The 21,999-nt window shown below is 27.8% G+C and overlaps 1 protein-coding gene across 4 annotated transcripts in view; it reads left to right on the top strand.

Moving 5' to 3' along the window:
• Positions 1–21,999, top strand: part of LOC145253058 (beta-1,3-galactosyltransferase 1-like) — a 60,870-nt gene that overhangs the window by 22,192 nt on the left and 16,679 nt on the right. Inside the window, exon 1 of one of the 4 annotated variants that reach the window (XM_080112905.1) lies at positions 11,548–11,832. The exons of 2 other annotated variants lie outside the window; for them this stretch is intronic. The gene's annotated coding sequence lies outside the window, so the exon portion shown is untranslated. Of the gene's footprint in view, positions 1–11,547; positions 11,893–21,999 lie in introns of those variants that run through there. One more of the 4 variants, XM_080112902.1, reaches the window with a different exon arrangement.

The raw sequence follows: 21,999 nt of genomic DNA, 5'->3' as shown, positions 1-21,999 counted from the left end.
GTGTAAATTACTGTCCTTTCTATTAAAATAATTTCGAACGTTGAATTACTTTCTCTCTCATATTTTGCTGTAAATGTGATATATTTATTGTACAACTGAATCATCACTTATCAAGTACAGAGGCCACTCAAGTATACGGTTTAATAATCATGTGCCGGTTACTGGGACAATAACATACTACTTCTTTGTGGGGGAAATTGAGTATAATTTCATGTTTTTAGGGACGGTTTAAAAATAACTTGCTTACATCGGATTTCAAGATAACCACGTTGAATCCAGCAGGGAATCTTTCTTCGAGGGATTTGTGTGTAAATCCAAGCACAAATAGATAATGGTGAAAATGTTTGATAATGGTTGTAGCTAGACTACTGCCTATTATAAACATCTGGAAAACAGAGACAAATATTGAAGCTCAAACGATCATACGGCACGAACAAACGATATAGTAGAGCAACTTTTATTCTGTGAAAAAACTGATTGCAGGAAAGGGAACTTAGATTTTGTTATTGTTCGATTTAATTATAAATTACTTTTTCAATATATCTCTTCTCTCAATTTCAATAGTGCCGGCTATAATATGTTTGTTGCTTTTTTGAGTTTTTTTTTCAAATTTGAGTATTTATTTATTTAATTATATTTTCCAACATCTATATCCCACTCTACTGAAAAATGTTATTAAAATATTTAAATGAATTTCTTAATACAGAAAAAATAATTAAAAGGAAACTCGAAAAAATTTCAAAGGTTCAAAAAAAAAAAACATAAATGAAATTTAAATGCCTGTATATAATATGTGTCTTCCTTTTTTACTTTCTTTTCATCACAATTTCATATATTTTGTATATGTAACATAGTACTTTTTCCTTTGTTTTTCTTTTTTCGGTCGTGTGATTTTTTTCATGCCCTTTTTCTCATTTTCCATAACGTCTAATTTGTCCTACTTACTACCAATCATATTTTAGTACAATTTATTCCTTTGTGTTCGTTTGATAAAATAGTTGCCCACTGACTGCTAAACTACTTTTCATTTGATAAAATGTCCTCTCCACAATAGTTACCATAATATTTTGCTCACTCTTTAGTTACGCACCATTTCCTTCTTGGCTTGCAATGCCTTTGCTGTGAGATCATCCGAGACTATTTAGATACACACCTTACCCTTGACAGATTCTGGAACCATTATTATATTTTTCCACTCTTTTGTCACATTTTAATATAGGTACGCAATATAGGGGTTAGATATTATCAGTTACGTTCAGCAACCATCCCATCTAACGCGTTCCCTTACTACTCCTGTAATTTCTGCTAAACGTTATATAAACTACTACATTAGTAAACTAAACCTCAGAACTCTCGTCCCTAACTTCCATGTCTCCTTCATCCTTAATGCCTTAATGCTAATTGATGTTCCCTCAATTACGTCTTTCATTCGTAGATCGGTTTACCTCCTTGGAATTTTATGCCTATATCTATTGACTATTTACATAATGATCTGCTAATTATTTTCTATGCTTCCTGCAGTTTCTCTACCGAATATCCATTTTTCAATTTGTCTTGTTAATTCCAGAAAGAATCGGAATCCTCCGTTAATTATTTACTGTGACTATGTCTCTAGCCAGAGATATCCAACAAAATCGGCTTACGAATTGATGAACTTAATTCTTAAACTTATTCAGTTTCTCTTCTCATTAAACTCTAATACTATATTGACACGTATGATCATCTTGAGCTTTTGATAGAACAGTATTCTGTAATCTAACCAGTGAACGGATGCGCTTGTCGTCTTATGCAACAGACGCGTTCTTAAACCTCAGAGCAAATAAGTCATAGTAAAGCAGTGAGTAAAATTGAATGTCCTCTAAACGATGCGATATTTTATTACTTACTATTATCTTGATTGTAGTCTTCTCAAATTTTATAAACTATATATCATGTCTGGTTGAGTATTCAGCTAAGTGCTGTAACTTGAGTTTCTTCAACCTTACAAATAAATCGTATTACAATATCACTCAGATCTATGTTCATAAAATGTGTTCATGTGTTTATGTACATGTATCAATTAATATTCTAGTGACCTATATCGTTTTGCCTAGCAACAATTCATCAACGTATATTCAGTAACTGTTTAGATAGGTACATTGATATTTATGGGATATTGGTTTATCGTAGCATCCTTAAAAGTAATCAGCTATTTACACATTATATAGCAGTTAATCACTTAATTCTCAGGTAAGGAGGGGTCGCTGCTTCTTTTGTTATCTTAAATATACTTAAAATAGATTAATTTGTTGTTTTCAAAATAGTTTAAACATTTTGGAGAAAGTATATGTATTTCCAGAGGGATTTAACCCGAATTTTATGGGAGGTGACCCCCCATCTTCCTTTCCTTTTGCTCTCTTTCTATCTTTTCCCACTCTCCATACACACGGGTCGTTTGTTTGTATAAGCTTCGTTAAGCCGAACGTCGCAAAACATATGAAAAAATTTACCAATACGATCTCCCAAAACACCAAAGCCAACCTGATTGCCCTTATTCATCCTGTAATCGCCGCGCTCTTGCCAGCGCTTGTGGGAAACGCTTACTCTCTGTTCAGACTAGTATCGAGGCGCTGATTCAGGCGGAAAGTGGCTACATAAATTATGTGTTAGTTGTACTAGATAATCAAGTTACCTGAATTGATTTCTTCAATAAAAATATTACAATAAAGCTGACGTGTTGTTTTCTTTAGGGATAACATTTTATCGTTCTACACAGTAGATTTATCTGTGTATACTTGGATGGATCCTATTACATGAATATCAACAATTGCGTCGTAAACTGTAAAATATAAAATTTAAATAGTAAATTAACTGAATTAAAAATTTTAAAAAATGAAAAATTCCTCAATGGTAAATTTCATTCAAATTACAAGATTGAATTGGAAATTATATTTAACAGTTCATTCACAAAAAAAAACAAGCAAAAAAAAATAATATAAACTAAATTTGAACGTTGAAATATTTCTTCAAACAGCAAAATATAAACACATTATTCTAGTATAGACAGAGACGATGCGGGAAGTCTCACTGCAATTACTGAAATCAAAGTAATACTTAAGAGATATGTATTCATTATTTACAGGTTGTGTCACTCATGAATTGCCGTACTCACTTCCACACATTTTATCAATAATCTCGTGTAAATTGATGTTTATTGACTAACTTCTGGCGACTACGAGGTCTTGTAAAATACATATTACAAGCTGCCGAAGGAGCACACACATCGATTTAGATGTAAATATTGATTTTCCAACGTTAACAGTTCATGAAACTAAATAAGTTTTATTCTTCTGCGTGACGTAAATGTATTGCTTTTGTGTTTTTCTATTTCTGTTAATAAATTTGCTCCACTGTTATACAAAAGTAAATTACAACACAAGAAACCGTCGAGATTAATTTAGCAACCTAATGAAAACAATAATATACGAAAAAAAACTTTATTTCCTGTTGTAACCGAACAGAATATCATTAAACACATAACGGACAAGCCTAAAATTTCAGACTTTGAATATACAATCATGGTCAAAATTAGGAAGCACTTATAAATAACCAACGCATTTTAAAGATAAGAATTATGCAGCAAACATTTAAGAGTAAATGTAAAATATTTAATAGTGAATTGTAATATTTATTTGCTTTAAAGCCTCTTTCGAGCATTTTGGTAAAGTTTCATACTATAGTTTTCCAATATTTAAAAAGGAAAAGGCCGTAATATCTACAACCGTTAGTGAAGACAGCTCTTTGTAAAGAGCATCTCTTACAGCTAGGACGTTAAGTTAATAAAAGGTTTCTGCTGAAGTTAGGGAGAATGCAAACAAAAGCATAACAACTTGAACTGAGGGCAAAATGTTATTAGAAGCGGGATTACAATGTTGCAAAGCAAGGAAGGAGACGCACTTGTCTCAGGGCAACAAGAAAAAAACGACCAGAATTTGGAAATTGCGTGAAAATTGGAAACCTTATGAGTGGCCCAAATTGTTTGGTCGGACGAAGTAACTTTGCCACTAAGTAAACAGCTTCTATTTCCTAAATTTTTAAAGGAACAAAAGAAATGTTTATGAAGATACACATCAATAACATCTATTCAAAAATTGTAGCAAATTCTGATTTTTAGCCCGGTTGGAGCGGTTCATGTTTTCCGTAGCAAGGAGAAGCATTTCATTTTGATTGTGTCGTTCAAACTGTCAAATATGGAGGAGGAGGCGTAAGGGGTTGGGACTGGAATGTTTTTATAGGTACTGGACTGTTGTACACATGTAAACCCAGAATGAACGCCAAAATTTATACTAACATGCTGTACCATGCTTACAAAACCTCTTTCACTAAAACATTTAATAATAATCTTACTAGTGAAGGTATCTTCGAGCAAAACAATACCTCACACGTAAAAAGTTTCAATGGGTTGGTTTGAGAAAAAAGGGATTACACTGATGAAGTAGCCCTCTCAATACTCAGACCTAAATACCATTGAAAACTTCTGTTAGCATATAAGGAATAGGGTGACAAAGCACAAATGATCATCAAAATAGAATTAGATGGCAAATTTCATGAACAGTAAGATAAAATAAATCCTACCTTATGAAACAATTTCGTTTATAATATGCAACAACGAATAAAAACTGTAAAAAAGGTAAAAGGGGGACATGAAAAATGTTGTTTGTTGTTAAAATAGATATAATAATCGTGGCCCCACTATTACTGACCTTTAAATATATACGTTATCATCATAATTTCGATTATTTAGTGGTACTCCATAATTTGGACCATGACAGTATTTGTCCACACTTTTATCCAGCTAGTTTTCATATAATACACAGTATCTTTAGTAGCATGTATCATTCTATATTTTGAAATAATACTAATTGTTTGATTATAAAATTTGGATTTGTATAAATGTAGTAGTCACCCTATGTACCACAAGCAAAAAATAGCTAGTGTCGCAGCGTAGTAGATTCAAAATGTTCCAATATAGCGCGCTATGTTCAAAAGATGGAATCCTGCCATTTTATCGTGATACAGACAATCGATGCAAATTATTAGTAGTATGCATAATCGAATTTTAGTTGAAATAGATAGTGAATAAACTTTCTTTCTGCACGCGAGAGAGAAAAGTCGACGTGAAAAGTTAATATTCCGCCAGGCGTTGAGCAACTCGACAAGAGAAATGCTAAATAGCGTGTCGTTTAACAAGATACGAGTTTTAAATATTGTTTATTATAATTTAAAACTCGGGCATTTTTTATGAGTCTGGTTTCATATTTAACTATTATAAAATATTAAGCCTTTTTTATATGATTTTGTGATCTCGTTGATTTATGAAATGATAGTGGATGCAGTGTTCGATCTCAAGCTAACATAAAGACTTCTCTTTACCAGCAACTTTACGAACATGATAAGAAAAACGAATTTTTGTTATACTTCCTTCCACAGGACACGATCGTTTTCCCACTTATAAATTATTTGTAGGCCAGGCAGTGGATGTCTTTGCTTGCTGTTTTGTCAATATACCACCAAATTTTAACAAAGGCGAGTGACTCACGTGGTAAGGCAGCAGCATTCCTGGTTAATGAACTCGCACGTGACGTATATGATCCATAGTTGTTTTGAGGCTGACTATTCCACCGCTGAAGTACAAACTTGATTAGACTATTATAAAATAGAAATACTATTAAGCGATTCAAAAACAGAAACTAGGGTGCACCATTCATTATATGGGAAGAGAACATCCCGGGAAGTGTAGCAGCTAGCATGCACCTCCATACATACAAAGGTGAGGATCATTTTGTGTATCGCATATAGGGGATAGAATTCAGAGTGTTCTGATTACAAAATAAATTATTGATATTTGTGTGCGATGAGGGGAAATCACTTAAGAAATAAAAAGAAAAAAAATTATTTTAATCTCGCGAAAGAGAAAAATTCGATGTGACGAGAGGAGACTACGCCTAGTGTCAGAAAGATATAAAAGAGGGCAGATTGAATAATTAATCAAACATTAATTTACGAAGCCACTCATATACTTGTTTGTCTTGTTTACAACACGAACAATTTGGCAGTTTGTCAAGTTAATTTTAAAAATAGAATCGAATTTTTAACAGCGTTGCCCTGTTTTCAGACATATATACCAAGAGCAAAACAACATGCTAGCCATGAGCGTGTGGATTTTCCAAGTTTGCTTTATGTTAACGGTATATATTACAGTTTGTTTTTGTACTGACGAAAATATTTATCATAAAGTTTAAATATTTAGTTCTTTTTATGATCCAATATTTATTCTATGTTTCATCTCATTTAATCCTACACCGTTTTCTGATACAATTTCATGTTTCTCACATGATGGTAATGATGGTCATTACAAAGATTTTTTGACTGCCATCCAAGGTCTGAATTTACTATTGTTCAGTTTGACCGGGCGGTGTTACCTTCCTTCAAGACAATCACATTTTTACCGTCAGTTTCAGATCAGTCTCAACGTTACCGAATTTTGTTAATATAATGTGTGCCGATGTGGCTACCTGATTAAGTCATACATAGATGTGTTTAATTGTGCCCTCCATCATTAGCTACAATGCATCTTTTATGAAGATAGATATTTTTATTTACAAAATCTGAGAGCTTTATGGTGTGTTGAATTATAGCTTAGTTTCCGTTACTCTCAGATGGAACTTTATTGAGAATGCTGTATGTTACAGAGACATCGGGCTCGCTTCTACCTCATTCCTTATATTTTAATCTATTTTTAGCCAAATTTTATTTACATTTTACAGTTCTATTTTACCTAACCCAGCAAACAATTGTTGCTTTGCTGTAGCTTTTAAAACTGTTGTGGGTATTACACAGAACTTAGAAATACGCAACCTTAAGACTTGGTGAATGCGAATACACCGCTTCAATTCCATGACTCTCAGGTCAACTTGCGCAATACGGTACCCTTATTTATTACTCTTCCTATTTAAGAATATTAAACAAGCGATATGTCTACAAACGAAATTAACCAATCAGAAAATAAAATACGTTTTTCAAGTTGAACATTGACGTCAACATTGCAACATACAATACCCAGAAAAATAATAGTATTAATAAAAGTGGGCAATTATCCTTCTTATCATATAAATAAATAAAAGACTCACTTAAATACATCGACATAATCCTCAGCAACATAGTCCCCTTCTATGGGATTCGCAAATCATCAATAATATCCGATGCTTTTCTGTATAACGTCTTGCGATTGGCTTAGAAATTTACGTATTATCCCTTTCCACGCCTTCATTAATATAAAATCTTTTACAAAATGCATATTCTTTTACTTTGACAGTTCTCATCTGCTTTAATCAACGTAAGAAACTGTCTATATAACTTCTGAGTAAACTAGTAGATGCGCGTTGGATTCATCAGGATATACAAACTTATAAATGTTTTCCTCGTTTAATAGGACTAGACAAAGGCCTGAATCTTCGAAAAGTTTTTGTTCTGCTCGAATGCTATATCCATATCCAGCATAGTATGAATACTTACGAATTGTTTATGTCACAACACTTTTGATATTTTCATTTCCTTTATTGTTTTAGGCAATTTAAATAATGCTTTTCAAAACTATAGACAGAAAGTCTTTTTTCACCTAAAACTGAGAAAACTATTTAAAACAATATATGATAATTTCAGAAATTCTAAATCATTACTCTTGTTACTCACAGTGCAATGATTTTTTTTTAATTTTAACGTTTTCAGAAATAATACTTTAACTAGTGAGACCTATGGAAATTCCACAGGGCACTCATTCATATGTAATATATTGATGTTGGCATTTTGTAGATGGTCAGTGTAAATAAGCACGACATGATATTATTGTAGTTTTTTGTTAAAAATGCAAAACTATCCATCTAAGCTAGCACGGACGCCCGGTAAAGCCCGATCGTAAAGTACGCTTAAATATCAGATTTTAATTCTTGCAGATTTCGTATATAGTACTATAGATTTAATGTTCTATCAGTTTTATATGTTATAAAGTTGCGATTTCAAAAATAAAAGAATATATCCATATGACTTGGGTGCATTAGCTTAAATCGAAACTGAAATAAAAACTTATAGAAAAAATATATAAACCGAAAACAAAACTTATGAAGAATTCTTGATAAAATGATTTATTAAAAAATAGATGATTTAAGTGCCATCAGCTATAGTCGAAACCGAAATCAAAACTTATGAAGAATTTTGGTAAACTTATTAATGAAAAGAAAAAGAGCATAGCAATTAAACGATCTGGATGTAAGCGTAACACACAAAAGAACACGCATTCTATCGTATTAATATATATATAATAAGTTTTAATATTTCATTTATTAAATCGCGAGAGAACCGAAACCGAACACTTCATGCTAAAAGATTTACACTAACCGAATTTAACACTTTTAATTTTTAAGTCTAATTAATCAGGTACACGTATTTGAAATTTTAAGTGTGTTGGCCTTATCGTATATACATAATCGGCGCATAGAGCGTAATGTATAGATTCTCAAGATTTGCATTCCTCACATTAATTATTTATCGGGTGTCTATCTATGGCTTTGTGAGAAGATATTCATTAGAGGTACACTTACTTAATGGCAATCTAAACTTGATATCAGAACTATTAAAAATAAGTTATAAATTTTTAAACGATTACGTGTGAAGTCCTTTCAACAACAACAAAAAAATTACATGCGGCCGCAGCTGAGATCGAATTCACTACCCGGCTTTGTAGTGTACTTCAAATCTTGTCCGTAGCCGAACACGTGATGCTTTGCCAGTGCTAACAAGGGTATTTTTATCGTGACGCCATCCCTAGATAGGTTGCCTACGACGACTTCAGAAGTCCCATCTACTCTCGAGAGAATGATAGACCGCTACAGTTTCCCATCCTGGTATTTTGCATCGCGTTATATGCAGCGTCTCGCCTTCCTAAATGGTCACCCATCTGTTACTGGCCAGAGTCAACGTTGCTTAACTTCGTTGATCTACCGTGAACCGGGATGTCAACGTGATTGCGCCGTATATAAACTAAATACCAGGACCATAAAAATAAGTTATAAATTCATAAACGATGACTTGTGAACTCTCCTCAACATTTGTGAAAAGCAAATACAAACCAAACAATTATAAGTTTTAACATGAAAAAACAATTCCATGTATAAGTTAAACGTAAAATGATTCTAAATTATAGGAACTATTCATTGATTTTTAGCGCTAACACTAAATCCGTCTTATAAGGTTATATAATTACATTCAACCTCAAAGAATGTATAATAGAAACCATATAATCCGTCAGTGAATCGTTGAATGTTTATACAAAACTGATACTTTGCTCTTAAATTTGGTGCAATTGATTTCTTTGTTGTTTTCTACTAACTCTCTCTTTAAAATGTTCAGACGTTGTCATGTGAGAAAAATGAACTTTTCCGGCTGCTTTGTAGGATGTCATAGGGAAACAAGAAGAGGACTGATAAATGTAGAAGACGATACGGAATAAATAAATAGAACAAGTACATAATTTCGAACGCAAAATAAATATCAGTGAGGGGCACCGCCAAAAAACAACAATACAGGAAACGATGAAGCTAGAAAAAAGTAAGGAACGAAAACAGGACGAAAAAGATCTCCCTAGATAATTTATAATTGCAGGAGAAGATAATCACGAAGAAATCTTGACATGGCTTAGAATACACGAAAACAGAGCAACACAAACAATACTGACAGCTGCACCAAACAATGCGATTTGAACTAAACAGATACTTATAAAAATGAAGCAGAGAGACACAGTAAATGTAGACTCTGTATAAAAAGACAGAAGACAAGAAAGCTAATAAACAAAAACAAAAAAGAAAAAAAAAACTAATGAAAGGAAAGTATCACAAGTTAGGTAAGAAAGGGAATACTACTAAAGAATGAAATCCCAAACAAAAGTATCGGGCAGCAAATGAGAATCTACGAAACATATCCGCTGGCTACAATGCAAGTGAGCAAATGTTTATAGAACATATCAAACAGATCCTCAAGAGAGGCTGATTCACAGTTCGAGAGGTTATTAAAAATATATAAATGAAAGAAGCATCGCTTAGTGGGATCACACATTTATAAACTGGCAAAAACAGAAATATTGAAATGAAAGAGACGAAGACAAGGAAATCAGATAACTCAATGAATATCCTTAGACATAAAATGATTAATGTATGAGTATAAAAAGAAGTACACTTACGCAGAGATGAAAACATTGGAATGTATCACACTCAAAATAATAATAATAATAATAATAATAATAATAATAATAATAATAATAATAATATATGCAGTGGCAAATCTCTAAGCAATCTAGTCAGAATAGAAAAGAAAAAAAAACTAGCCATAAAATGAATATACACAGCCCGACAAAAAAGATAAAATTGTAAATAGGATAAAAAAGGCAAAAAAAAACTATGAACGTATGGAAATCTAACTCGCAAAAAGTAAATCATTAATGTGAAGAGTTGAACAAAAACATAGTGACTTTCTGTGAGTAACCTGTAGTTATAACCTGTGACAACTATTAGTGAGTTTATACTACTACTACTACTGCTACTACTACTACTACTACTAATAATAATAATAATAATAATAATAATAACAATAATAATAATAATAATAAATACATATTCTAAAGTCATACAAAAACTCACAATCGACATACCTTTTGTTACTAGTGATCAAATAATAATAGTAATAATAATAATAATAATAATAATAATAATAATAACTAGCGGGACCTGTGGAAATTCCACAGTGGACTATTTCATGTGTAATATATTAATCTTTGGATTTTTGTAGATGTTCAGCGTAAACAGAGACACCCTGGTATTAATGTAGTTCTTTTGTAAAACCTGATAAAGTGGATATATATGATTGCAGGGATGCCTGGCATAGCCTGGTCGTAAAATATGTATGAATATAATATTTTAATTTATACATGTTTCGTATATATTACTATAAGAGTCATTTTTCGATGCATTCTTATATATATATATATATATATATATATATATATATATATATATATATATTATAAAGTTGTAATTTAAAAAATAAAGATATATCCATATGGCTTGTGTGTATCAGTTTGAATCGAAACCGACACCAAAACTTATGAAGAAAAAATATATGTATGTATTACTTGAGTTCCTTCAGCTATAATCGAAACCGAACCAGAACTTATAAGGAATTATTGGTAAAATTATTTATTACAAGAACTGTAAAGGCATAGGAATTAAACGACAGACACTCGGAAGAAAAAAATAAATGTGACACAGAAAATACCACACCCGCTATTGTATTAATATATAGATAAAAATATTTTATGTACCAAAAACAGTTTTTCATGAAACTATTTTAGTTAAAACAATGTTGTAATAAAAATAATTTATTTAGAAAAAGGAACTGTTATTTAATAAATAAATAAATAAATTAATAATAATAATAATAACAATAACAATAACAATAACAATAATAAACAAGGCGTATACTAAAGTTAGATAAACACTCACGATCCACCTACATTTTATACCTGTGATCTCATATGGCTAACGATGTGTAAACGTCTGTCACCGTCGACAGGGTCGATATACTAAATTACTGGTCGCTTTATTCATACTGTGCTAGGCATAGATGTAGATGTGTTACATTTGTTTGAAACATGATAACTATGATCGTGTGCCGTACTAAATACCCGCAAGTAAATAATGAATAATCAATATTGCTCCCTTGTCCACTTTACACGTTTTCATCTAGGTAATTATTATTACGGCGTTTTTTCTTTGTTTTCGTGTGAGTCTGCATCCCTACTGGAAGGTAAGTCGAATTTCTAATAGTATTTCTAGCAGTTCATTATTTTTTGTATTAGAAATCAGTAGAATTTGCCCGTTGCATTTGCCTAGATCTACCTTGAATCTAGCTTATATAAAAAGTAAAAAAAACACGTTCGAAAGTAATTCGACATCAAATTAATATAAAGAAATATGATTTTGTAATAAATTGCGGTGCTTTTTGTCATCTATTATTTGTGCTAGTATCACTAACTATACGTAAATTGTTTTATAAATGGAGACGGTATACTTTTATTTCGCTTACTTATCTATGCGGTCTCATACGAGGTTTTTTAAAACATTGATTTTTTAGTTAGAAAATACACAAAATTTAGTTGGAATATAGACAGTCTTTTTATACATCTAGTATGAAACACTAAATCTAGTATGAAAATTAAATCAAGTATGACACAATAAATCTAGTATGAAACACTAAATCTAGTATGGAACACTAAATTTAGTATGAAACAATAGATCTAGTATGAAACACTAAATCTAGTATGAAACAATAAATCTAGTATGAAACAATACATCTAGTACGAACCCATAAATCTAGTATTTTTTACAACATAGATTTTTTAGTGAGAAAATACACAAATTTTAGTTGGAATATAGACTGTATTTTTATACATCTAGTATGAAAGACTAAATTAGTATGAAACACTAAATCTAGTATGAAACAATAAATCTAGTATGAAACAATAAATCTAGTATGAAACAATAAATCTAGTATGAAACAATAGATCTAGTATGAAACAATAAATCTAGTATGAAACAATAGATCTAGTATGAAACAATAGATCTAGTATGAAACAATAAATCTAGTATGAAACAATAGGTCTAGTATGAAACAATAAATCTAGTATGAAACAATAAATCTAGTATGACACAATAAATCTAGTATGAAACAATAAATCTAGTATGAAACAATAGATCTAGTATGAAACAATAAATCTAGTATGAAACAATAAATCTAGTATGAAACAATAAATCTAGTATGAAACAATAGATCTAGTATGAAACAATAGATCTAGTATGAAACGATAAATCTAGTATGAAACAATACATCTAGTATGAAACAATAAATCTAGTATGAAACAATAGATCTAGTATGGAACAATAAATCTAGTATGAAACAATAAATCTAGTATGAAACAATAAATCTAGTATGAAACAATAGATCTAGTATGAAACAATAAATCTAGTATGAAACAATAAATCTAGTATGAAACAATAGATCTAGTATGAAACAATAAATCTAGTATGAAACAATAAATCTAGTATGAAACAATAGATCTAGTATGAAACAATAGATCTAGTATGAAACAATAAATCTAGTATGAAACAATAGATCTAGTATGAAACAATGAATCTAGTATGAAACAATAAATCTAGTATGAAACAATAGTTCTAGTATGAAACAATAGATCTAGTATGAAACAATAAATCTAGTATGAAACAATAGATCTAGTATGAAACAATAAATCTTGTATGAAACAATAAATCTAGTATGAAACAATAAATCTAGTATGAAACAATAAATCTAGTATGAAACAATAGATCTAGTATGAAACAATAAATCTAGTATGAAACAATAAATCTAGTATGAAACAATAGATCTAGTATGAAAGAAACAATCTAGTATAAAACAATAGATCTAGTATGAAACAATAAATCTAGTATAAAACAATAAATCTAGTATGAAACAATAAATCTAGTATTCAAACAATAGATCTAGTATGAAACAATAAATCTAGTATGAAACAATACATCTAGTATGAAACAATAGATCTAGTATGAAACAATAAATCTAGTATGAAACAATAGATCTAGTATGAAACAATAAATCTAGTATGAAACAATAAATCTAGTATGAAACAATAGATCTAGTATGAAACAATAAATCTAGTATGAAACAATAAATCTAGTATGAAACAATAGATCTAGTATGAAACAATAGATCTAGTATGAAACAATAGATCTAGTATGAAACAATAGATCTAGTATGAAACAATAAATCTAGTATGAAACAATAGATCTAGTATGAAACAATAAATCTAGTATGAAACAATAAATCTAGTATGAAACAATAAATCTAGTATGAAACAATAAATCTAGTATGAAACAATAAATCTAGTATGAAACAATAGATCTAGTATGAAACAATAAATCTAGTATGAAACAATAAATCGAGTATGAAACAATAGATCTAGTATGAAACAATAAATCTAGTATGAAACAATAAATCTAGTATGAAACAATAAATCTAGTATGAAAAAATAGATCTAGTATGAAACAATAAATCTAGTATGAAGCAATAGATCTAGTATGAAACAATAGATCTAGTATGAAACAATAAATCTAGTATGAAACAATAAATCTAGTATGAAACAATAAATCCAGTATGAAACAATAAATCTAGTATGAAACAATAGATCTAGTATGAAACAATAAATCTAGTATGAAACAATAAATCTAGTATGAAACAATACATCTAGTATGAAACAATAAATCTAGTCTGAAACAATAAATCTAGTATTTTTTGAAACATTGATTTTTTAGTGAGAAAATACACAATTTTAGTTGGAATATAGACTGTATTTTTGTACATCTAGTATGAAAGACTAAATCTAGTATGAAACAATAAATCTTGTATGAAACAATAAATCTAGTATGAAACAATAAATCTAGTATGAAACAATAGATCTAGTATGAAACAATAAATCTAGTATGAAACAATAAATCTAGTATGAAACAATAAATCTAGTATTTTTTAAAACATTGATTTTTAAGTGAGAAAATACACAAATTTTAGTTGGAATATAGACTGTATTTTTATACATCTAGTATGAAAGACTAAATTAGTATGAATCACTAAATCTAGTATGAAACAATGAATCTAGTATGAAACAATAAATCTAGTATGAAACAATAAATCTAGTATGAAACAATACATCTAGTATGAAACAATAAATCTAGTATTAAACAATAAATCTAGTATTTTTTTAAACATTGATTTTTTAGTGAGAAAATACACAAATTTTAGTTGGAATATAGACTGTATTTTTATACATCTAGTATGAAAGACTAAATTAGTATGAATCACTAAATCTTGTATGAAACAATAAATCTAGTATGAAACCATTAATCTAGTATGAAACAATAAATCTAGTATGAAACAATAGATCTAGTATGAAACAATAAATCTAGTATGAAACAATAAATCTAGTATGAAACAATAAATCTATTATGAAACAATAAATCTAGTATGAAACAATAAATCTAGTATGAAACAATAGATCTAGTATGAAACAATAAATCTAGTATGAAACAATAAATCTAGTATGAAACAATAGATCTAGTTTGAAACAATAAATCTAGTATGAAACAATAAATCTAGTATGAAACAATAAATCTAGTATGAAACAATAAATCTAGTATTTTTTAAAACATTGATTTTTTAGTGAGAAAATGCACAAATTTTAGTTGGAATATAGACTGTATTTTTATACATCTAGTATGAAAGACTAAATTAGTATGAAACACTAAATCTAGTATGAAACAATAAATCTAGTATGAAACAATAGATCTAGTATGAAACAATAGATCTAGTATGAAACAATAGATCTAGTATGAAACAATAAATCTAGTATGAAACAATAAATCTAGTATGAAACAATAAATCTAGTATGAAACAATAGATCTAGTATGAAACAATAGATCTAGTATGGAACAATAAATCTAGTATGAAACAATAAATCTAGTATGAAACAATAAATCTAATATGAAACAATAAATCTAGTATGAAACAATGGATCTAGTATGAAACAATAAATCTAGTATGAAACAATAAATCTAGTATGAAACAATAAATCTAGTATGAAACAATAGATCTAGTATTTTTAAAACATTGCTTTTTTAGTTAGAAAATACACAGATTTTAGTTGAAATATAGACTGTATTTTTATACATCTAGTATGAAGCAATAAATCTAGTATGAAACACTAAATTTGTATGAAACAATAAATCAAGTATGAAACAATAAATCTAGTATGAAACAATAGATCTAGTATGAAACAATAAATCTAGTATGAAACAATAAATCTAGTATGAAACAATAGATCTAGTATGAAACAATAAATCTAGTATGAAACAATAGATCTAGTATGAAACAATAAATCTAGTATTAAACAATAGATCTAGTATGAAACAATAAATCTAGTATTAAACAATAGATCTAGTATGAAACAATAAATCTAGTATGTAACAATAGATCTAGTATGAAACAATAAATCTAGTATGAAACAATAGATCTAGTATGAAACAATAAATCTAGTATGAAACAATAAATCTAGTATGAAACACTAAATTAGTATAAAACAATAGATCTAGTATGAAACAATAAATCTAGTATGAAACAATAAATCTAGTATGAAACAATAAATCTAGTATGAAACAAAAGATCTAGTATGAAACAATAGATCTAGTATGAAACAATTAATCTAGTATGAAACAATAGATCTAGTATTAAACAATAAATCTAGTATGAAACAATAAATCTAGTTTGAAACAATAAATCTAGTATGAAACAATAGATCTAGTATGAAACAATAGATCTAGTATGAAACAATAAATCTAGTATGAAACAATAAATCTAGTATGAAACAATAAATCTAGTATGAAACAATAAATCTAGTATGAAACAATAGATCTAGTATGAAACAATAAATCTAGTATGAAACAATAAATCTAGTATGAAACAATAAATCTAGTATGAAACCATAGATCGTGTATGAAACAATAAATCTAGTATGAAACAATAAATCTAGTATGAAACAATAGATCTAGTATGAAACAATAAATCTAGTATTCAACAATAAATCTAGTATGAAACAATAGATCTAGTATGAAACAATAGATCTAGTATGAAACAATAGATCTAGTATGAAACAATAAATCTAGTATGAAACAATAAATCTAGTATGAAACAATAGATCTAGTATGAAACAATAGATCTAGTATGAAACAATAAATCTAGTATGAAACAATAAATCTAGTATGAAACAATAAATCTAGTATGAAACAATAAATCTAGTATGAAACAATAGATCTAGTATGAAACAATAAATCTTGTATGAAACAATAAATCTAGTATGAAACAATAGATCTAGTATGAAACAATAAATCTAGTATGAAACAATAAATCTAGTATGAAACAATAAATCGAGTATGAAACAATAGATCTAGTATGAAACACTAAATCTAGTATGAAACAATAAATCTAGTATGAAACAATAAATCTAGTATGAAAAAATAGATCTAGTATGAAACAATAGATCTAGTATGAAGCAATAGATCTAGTATGAAACAATAGATCTTGTATGAAACAATAAATCTAGTATGAAACAATAAATCTAGTATGAAACAATAAATCCAGTATGAAACAATAAATCTAGTATGAAACAATAGATCTAGTATGAAACAATAAATCTAGTATGAAACAATAAATCTAGTATGAAACAATACATCTAGTATGAAACAATAAATCTAGTATGAAACAATAAATCTAGTATTTTTTGAAACATTGATTTTTTAGTGAGAAAATACAGAAATTTCAGTTGGAATATAGACTGTATTTTTGTACATCTAGTATGAAAGACTAAATCTAGTATGAAACAATAAATCTAGTATGAAACAATAAATCTAGTATGAAACAATAAATCTAGTATGAAACAATAGATCTAGTATGAAACAATAAATCTAGTATGAAACAATAAATCTAGTATTTTTTAAAACATTGATTTTTTAGTTAGAAAATACACAAATTTTAGTTGGAATATAGACTGTATGTTTATACATCTAGTATGAAAGACTAAATTAGTATGAATCACTAAATCTAGTATGAAACAATAAATCTAGTATGAAACAATAAATCTAGTATGAAACAATAAATCTAGTATGAAACAATACATCTAGTATGAAACAATAAATCTAGTATTAAACAATAAATCTAGTATTTTTTAAAACATTGATTTTTTAGTGAGAAAATACACAAATTTTAGTTGGAATATAGACTGTATTTTTATACATCTAGTATGAAAGACTAAATTATTATGAATCACTAAATCTTGTATGAAACAATAAATCTAGTATGAAACAATACATCTAGTATGAATCACTAAATCTTGTATGAAACAATAAATCTAGTATGAAACCATTAATCTAGTATGAAACAATAAATCTAGTATGAAACAATAGATCTAGTATGAAACAATAAATCTAGTATGAAACAATAGATCTAGTATGAAACAATAAATCTAGTATGAAACAATAAATCTATTATGAAACAATAAATCTAGTATGAAACAATAAATCTAGTATGAAACAATAGATCTAGTATGAAACAATAAATCTAGTATGAAACAATAAATCTAGTATGAAACAATAGATCTAGTATGAAACAATAAATCTAGTATGAAACAATAGATCTATTATGAAACAATAAATCTAGTATGAAACAATAAATCTAGTATGAAACAATAAATCTAGTATGAAACAATAGATCTAGTATGAAACAATAGATCTAGTATGAAACAATAAATCTAGTATGAAACAATACATTTAGTATGAAACAATAAATCTAGTATGAAACAATAGATCTAGTATGAAACAATAAATCTAGTAGTAAACAATAAATCTAGTATGAAACAATAAATCTAGTATGAAACAATAGATCTAGTATGAAACAATAAATCTAGTATGAAACAATAAATCTAGTATGAAACAATAGATCTAGTATGAAACAATAAATCTAGTATGAAACAATAAATCTAGTATGAAACAATAGATCTAGTATGAAACAATAGATCTAGTATGAAACAATAAATCTAGTATGAAACAATAGATCTAGTATGAAACAATAAATCTAGTATGAAACAATAAATCTAGTATGAAACAATAGTTCTAGTATGAAACAATAGATCTAGTATGAAACAATAAATCTAGTATGAAACAATAGATCTAGTATGAAACAATAAATCTTGTATGAAACAATAAATCAAGTATGAAACAATAAATCTAGTATGAAACAATAAATCTAGTATGAAACAATAGATCTAGTATGAAACAATAAATCTAGTATGAAACAATAAATCTAGTATGAAACAATAGATCTAGTATGAAACAAACAATCTTGTATGAAACAATAGATCTAGTATGAAACAATAAATCTAGTATGAAACAATAAATCTAGTATGAAACAATAAATCTAGTATTCAAACAATAGATCTAGTATGAAACAATAAATCTAGTATGAAACACTACATCTAGTATGAAACAATAGATCTAGTATGAAACAATACATCTAGTATGAAACAATAGATCTAGTATGAAACAATAAATCTAGTATGAAACAATAAATCTAGTATGAAACAATAGATCTAGTATGAAACAATAAATCTAGTATGAAACAATAAATCTAGTATGAAACAATAGATCTAGTATGAAACAATAGATCTAGTATGAAACAATAGATCTAGTATGAAACAATAAATCTAGTATGAAACAATAAATCTAGTATGAAACAATAGATCTAGTATGAAACAATAAATCTAGTATGAAACAATAAATCTAGTATGAAACAATAAATCTAGTATGAAACAATAAATCTAGTATGAAACAATAAATCTAGTATGAAACAATAGATCTAGTATGAAACAATAAATCTAGTATGAAACAATAAATCTAGTATGAAACAATAAATCTAGTATGAAACAATAGATCTAGTATGAAACAATAAATCTAGTATGAAACAATAAATCGAGTATGAAACAATAGATCTAGTATGAAACAATAAATCTAGTATGAAACAATAAATCTAGTATGAAACAATAAATCTAGTATGAAAAAATAGATCTAGTATGAAACAATAGATCTAGTATGAAGCAATAGATCTAGTATGAAACAATAGATCTAGTATGAAACAATAAATCTAGTATGAAACAATAAATCTAGTATGAAACAATAAATCCAGTATGAAACAATAAATCTAGTATGAAACAATAGATCTAGTATGAAACAATAAATCTAGTATGAAACAATAAATCTAGTATGAAACAATACATCTAGTATGAAACAATAAATCTAGTATGAAACAATAAATCTAGTATTTTTTGAAACATTGATTTTTAGTGAGAAAATACACAATTTTAGTTGGAATATAGACTGTATTTTTGTACATCTAGTATGAAAGACTAAATTAGTATGAAACAATAAATCTTGTATGAAACAATAAATCTAGTATGAAACAATAAATCTAGTATGAAACAATAGATCTAGTATGAAACAATAAATCTAGTATGAAACAATAAATCTAGTATGAAACAATAAATCTAGTATTTTTTAAAACATTGATTTTTTAGTGAGAAAATACACAAATTTTAGTTGGAATATAGACTGTATTTTTATACATCTAGTATGAAAGACTAAATTAGTATGAATCACTAAATCTAGTATGAAACAATAAATCTAGTATGAAACAATACATCTAGTATGAAACAATAAATCAAGTATTAAACAATAAATCTAGTATTTTTTAAAACATTGATTTTTTAGTGAGAAAATACACAAATTTTAGTTGGAATATAGACTGTATTTTTATACATCTAGTATGAAAGACTAAATTAGTATGAATCACTAAGTCTTGTATGAAACAATAAATCTAGTATGAAACCATTAATCTAGTATGAAACAATAAATCTAGTATGAAACAATAGATCTAGTATGAAACAATAAATCTAGTATGAAACAATAAATCTAGTATGAAACAATAAATCTAGTATGAAACAATAAATCTATTATGAAACAATAAATCTAGTATGAAACAATAAATATAGTATGAAACAATAGATCTAGTATGAAACAATAAATCTAGTATGAAACAATAAATCTAGTATGAAACAATAGATCTAGTTTGAAACAATAAATCTAGTATGAAACAATAAATCTAGTATGAAACAATAAATCTAGTATTTTTTGAAACATTGATTTTTTAGTGAGAAAATGCACAAATTTTAGTTGGAATATAGACTGTATTTTTATACATCTAGTATGAAAGACTAAATTAGTATAAAACACTAAATCTAGTATGAAACAATAAATCTAGTATGAAACAATAGATCTAGTATGAAACAATACATCTAGTATGAAACAATAGATCTAGTATGAAACAATAGATCTAGTATGGAACAATAAATCTAGTATGAAACAATAAATCTAGTATGAAACAATAAATCTAATATGAAACAATAAATCTAGTATGAAACAATAGATCTAGTATGAAACAATAAATCTAGTATGAAACAATAAATCTAGTATGAAACAATAAATCTAGTATGAAACAATAGATCTAGTATTTTTAAAACATTGCTTTTTTAGTTAGAAAATACACAAATTTAAGTTGAAATATAGACTGTATTTTTATACATCTAGTATGAAGCAATAAATCTAGTATGAAACACTAAATTAGTATGAAACAATAAATCAAGTATGAAACAATAAATCTAGTATGAAACAATAGATCTAGTATGAAACAATAAATCTAGTATGAAACAATAAATCTAGTATGAAACAATAGATCTAGTATGAAACAATAGATCTAGTATGAAACAATAAATCTAGTATTAAACAATAGATCTAGTATGAAACAATAAATCTTGTATTAAACAATAGATCTAGTATGAAACAATAAATCTAGTATGAAACAATAGATCTAGTATGAAACAATAAATCTAGTATGAAACAATAGATCTAGTATGAAACAATAAATCTAGTATGAAACAATAGATCTAGTATGAAACACTAAATTAGTATGAAATAATAGATCTAGTATGAAACAATAAATCTAGTATGAAACAATAAATCTAGTATGAAACAATAAATCTAGTATGAAACAATAGATCTAGTATGAAACAATAGATCTAGTATGAAACAATTAATCTAGTATGAAACAATAGATCTAGTATGAAACCATAAATCTTGTATGAAACAATAAATCTAGTATGAAACAATAAATCTAGTATGAAACAATAAATCT

This window comes from Euprymna scolopes, chromosome 3, assembly GCF_053919585.1.
Source record: "Euprymna scolopes isolate OS-2025 chromosome 3, ASM5391958v1, whole genome shotgun sequence".
In the NCBI taxonomy this organism is placed as follows: Eukaryota; Metazoa; Mollusca; class Cephalopoda; order Sepiida; family Sepiolidae; genus Euprymna; species Euprymna scolopes.
The sequence above is the reverse complement of the archived record's forward strand: the minus strand, read 5'-3'. Positions and strand labels throughout refer to the sequence as shown.